General features: G+C 49.4%; 1 protein-coding gene across 1 annotated transcript in view; it reads left to right on the top strand.

Annotated features, from left to right (window-relative positions):
* The window catches only part of PHKA2 (phosphorylase kinase regulatory subunit alpha 2), a 43,304-nt gene extending 43,218 nt beyond the window's left edge, over positions 1-86 (top strand). The window contains exon 31 of the mRNA XM_019471437.1: positions 49-86. The gene's annotated coding sequence lies outside the window, so the exon portion shown is untranslated. The remainder of the gene's footprint in view (positions 1-48) is intronic.
* Positions 87-4,288: the final 4,202 nt, after the last annotated feature.

Below are 4,288 nucleotides of genomic sequence, written 5' to 3'. Positions count from 1 at the left end.
GTGTGTGTCCTGCAGGGAAATGGCTGGCCATTTAAACTGAAAACAGAGGTAGGCTGCCTCTGGAGGGGACAACCCTGCTTTACCCCATTGTCAGCTGCCGGTTTTCCTTTGTGTGTCCTGCAGGGAAATGGCTCCGTGGCCATTTAAGCTGAAAACAGAGGTCGGCTGCCTCTGGAGGGGACAACCCTGCTTTACCCCAGATGTCGGCTGCGGTTTTCCTTGTGCCGGCGCTGCTGGTTTTGCCACCAGCCAGCATGCACCTGGCTGACAGCTTAGGAAAGTGGCTGTAGCTTTAGTCTCTCCCACGGCCACGGGCTCTCTCAACAGTGTGGAGATGTGCCGGCATTGCTGCCGTGCGAGCAGAGAGGATCTGAGCGATTCTGTCTTGCCAGGTAGAGGGGAAAAGAGGAGATATGGCCTGTAAAAAGTAAGAATTTTCTGTGCTAATAAGCCTGATAAGCATATTTCTGTGAGACCGCCCTCCACTCTTTCAAAACATAACTGCCATTTTTACAGGATTTGAAAACTTCTTTTTTTTGTAACAATAGTACATGGTGCTTTTGCGAATGAGGTTTTTGGTTCCAGTTTTATACAGAGATCTGAAATACCTTGATGAAAGGAGGGAAGTAAGCCCCTGTCTCACTTGCCAGTCGCCAGCACCCACGGTCCCGGGGTGGCAGTGCCACCCCACCTGCTGTCCCTCTACAGAGTCGCTGCTGCTGTTACGACATCTGGACGCTGGCTCAAGAGAGCGAAGGTGTGGGAGGCCTTAGGAGGCGATTTCATGTTTTAGCAGAGACCAGGAGAGTTTGGCAGTCCAAGGGCACAGGAGCCCTCGGACTGGATGCTCTGAGAGGCACGCGTACTGTGTCAACCACCATGAAAACTGTGGGCCTGTTGAGGGGCCGGTATAAAGGTACGGTTCAGGTACAGTTAGCACTTGGATGTGGAAGTCATTTTATTGGCATGGTGTCTGTTTTGTAGGGGTTTGCCTTCATTATGGTTTTGGGGTTTTTTTTCCTTCATAGGTATTGTGAGAGATCACTTAGCTTGTTTCCTAGTAAATGAAAGTAAAATCCTTTGTCTAGTTTAAGCAGACAAGATGTGACAGTGCAGAGCGTGAGCACACAAGAGCCTGTGTGGTGGTTTCTTGTTCTATCCGGTATCGTACAGAAAGTCAGTAGTAGCAGTTATTTTTGTTCTTGTTGAATCCTAGATTGTGAGAGATGCGAGATGATTTTCCCTCAGACTCTTAGTTTTTATTTTTTTTCTATCCGGTATCGTACAGAAAGTCAGTAGTAGCAGTTATTTTTGTTCTTGTTGAATCCTAGATTGTGAGAGATGCGAGATGATTTTCCCTCAGACTCTTAGTTTATTTATTTTTTTTTACCTACAGTGTGATCTTGTTTTCAGAAACAGGAAGGGTGATGTAGTTGGTTTTACATGCAGCTGCATTGAAGTCTGAAGCAATCGAGCCCGTGGCCAAACATACCTGGACACCCCTTAACACTTTTTTTTTTGTTTGTTTTAATGGGAGTATCGTTGGTATCTTTAATTTGAAATTCCTAGTATGACCTAGGTTTTGGTGTATTTATGATCATGATGATCAGTTATCACATGGAATGCAGGCACTTGGAAAGTATTTATGTGGTAATTTGAAGAGTTTAGGTAGCTGGTGGTGAAGGGTGGGATTCTGAAACAAGGCCAATGGAAGGGAAACTTACGTCACCTCCAGGTCGGGCAGAGCTGCGTTTGCTGCTGTGTTACTACCCAGACCGAAGAACCGTTCCAGTTGGAGTCTCGCGTTTTAGTGCAAACCTAATTAAGCAAATAAGGTTTTCTATAGACCCCCTGCTTTGCTGAGGATCCACCTGTGTGTGTGTGTAAAGCCGTGGCAGAGCAGAGCTAGCATTGGTGGTGGTGAGGCTGTGCTCCCAGTTGAAATACGTGACGACTTTGCAGTTTGAGCGGGGCTGAGCTAATTGGCAGAGGCTCGACCTGGCTGTCGGGCTTCCCGGGGAGCCAGCAGAGGATGACATGGTCAACTTCAAGTCCCTGGAAACTCAATTATGGAAAGAAGGCAAAGGTAAACAGCCAGGTCCTGTGCCTCGGAAATAAGGGCATTAATGAATTAAAATAGACCCACCTGAGACCTGGTCTTTCCAGTCTGACAGGCACTGCTGCCCTAGGCAGTTTGCAGCTCTGGGGACAGAAGCACCTACGCAGCTCACAGCTCGGGGGGCAGCCAGGCATGCCTGCAAGCGGAAACCGGGGCTGGTCGGGGGCACTGGCCAGAATAATTAGCTGTGTCCAGCTCAGAGCACATACTGCACGCTGGCCCCAACCCAGCTCCTCCAGGCCAGCGCCCTCCCTGCTCGCTGCCTCACGGGTGTTTCCTTCTCCCTGCTGCTGTGCGAAGGGCACGAGTTTGTCAGACTAGGCAGATCAAAAGCGGCATCGATCCCTCTCGGCTGCTGTTGCTACAAGTAAATGTGAAAACGTAATGGTTGGGCTACAAAGTTTGTCTGGCTTCTGTCCTGCTAATTGTGGTCTCCTTGCTCAGGGGAAGAGCCCTGCTTGTTCCTGGGAGGCGAAGGTGAGCTGCGCAGTCCCTAGCAGTCCTGAAAAGGGGCGGTCACTTTCCGTGGCGGGTACTGAAACACCTGGGCTGCACCCCTGCGGGCACGGAGCACCGCGGGACTGTGTCACCCCTCCGGCAGCAGCCAGGGGCTTGAGGGAAGCAGGAGCCTGGGTCAGTCCAGGTCCAACATTGTGCACTTTCTGGTGTGGTCCAGAGGTAGGAGCAGAGTTGTCCAGAAAGTGGGAGAGAGATGCCACCAGCAGTGGCATCTGTACCTGTAGGGCAAGAGTTTGGGCACGCAGCTGCAGACTGATTCAGTCCCTGCTCAAAGCTGTAATATTAAGTAGCCGCTGCATAAAATTGTGGGATAAAAAAAAAAAGATTGGGGGTGGGGGCTATGGAAGAAGAGCTTCAGCTCCAACAGTTTGGATTTAAGTACAAGTAGCTGGCCTCTCTCCCACTCCCAGTTTTAGTCTCGAGTGGCGCTTATTCCTGGCATTAGATGTTTCACAGTTACTCCCCCCTGCCACCCCCCTTCTTCTGTTAGGGGTAAGGGGCTCTTGTGTGCTGCTAGCAGCTGGCAGGGCCGGCTTGCTGCTTTTTCGGCTCGATGACTCAGCTCCTCTCTGACTTCAGTACTGCATCCCCGAAAGCCTCTTCTCGCTGAGTGAAGCTCTGCGTTGTGTCCTTCCCTTTACGTCTCCTCTCGGGAAGTGATCCCTCAAGGCGAGCATCCTTCAACTTCATGCTAGGGTAGCTTCAGGAGCACGTCGTTAGGGGGGGACACCAAAGCTGGAGGCTGTCAGCCATGTTTCTGAGCTCCCACGTCTTACTGCGCGCCCTAGTTTTGCCCTCTCTTCTGGGGGTGGGGTGGGTGAGTGTGGGGGCAGAGGAGGACTCCAGAGCTGCGCTGTCCCCCCACACACTGTGGTGTTGGTCCATCTTAGGTGGGGCCTTTTCATCACTCCACTGGAATAAGGTGGGACCGATGCCCACAGTCCACGGATCAGAATAAACGCATGCTAAAAGTACACATTCAATATTACCAATGCCATTAAAATTTTACTGTAAATTTTGTTTGCACTATTAAAGACATTTCTTCCCCCACCCCACCCCCCAGGCAATAGAAATAAGTGTGTGCCAGTTTGTTCATTGGTCTGTCAAGTTACAAAATACTTCTGGAATACAATTTCAGAAAGACCGCTGTACCTTAAGCTTGGGCTGCTGTTACAGTCTGTGATGGTAAACTGGGAAGGATGCTTTTTTTTGTACTTTCAACACTGTTATTAAATAAAACCTAGCTACTTTACTTAGCTGATCTTTCGCTATTAAAATTTAAAGACGGGCAAGGCTGGAACCCTTTCCTACCCGAAAAGCACTTCACGCACATTGTATTACTAAGGCTGGATTAGGTAATACTGTTTTCAAAAAGCTCCTGAGCTGGCTGCACTTCGCTTTCTATCGGTGTGTTGCTTTCAGAGTGCAATATGCAAGAGAATTGGGTCCAGATCTCCCTACTCTCCCCCACAGGAGCGGATGGGGTGGGTCTTGCAGTCTGGGGGGGAGGCTGGCAGCGCTGGACTCTTCCATCTTGCTCTGTTCCAAAAACGCAATTTCAGAATTTCTCAGTTTACTTTAACTTGGTAAAGAATTTATGCTTAATTATATGCAAGAACATTTGGGTTCGGTAGTATCAAAATTTATTTA

The sequence above is a fragment of the Aptenodytes forsteri genome, unplaced genomic scaffold (assembly GCF_000699145.1).
Source record: "Aptenodytes forsteri isolate BGI_AS27 unplaced genomic scaffold, ASM69914v1 Scaffold273, whole genome shotgun sequence".
In the NCBI taxonomy this organism is placed as follows: domain Eukaryota; kingdom Metazoa; phylum Chordata; class Aves; order Sphenisciformes; family Spheniscidae; genus Aptenodytes; species Aptenodytes forsteri.
This window is presented reverse-complemented; position numbering and strand designations above follow the sequence as displayed.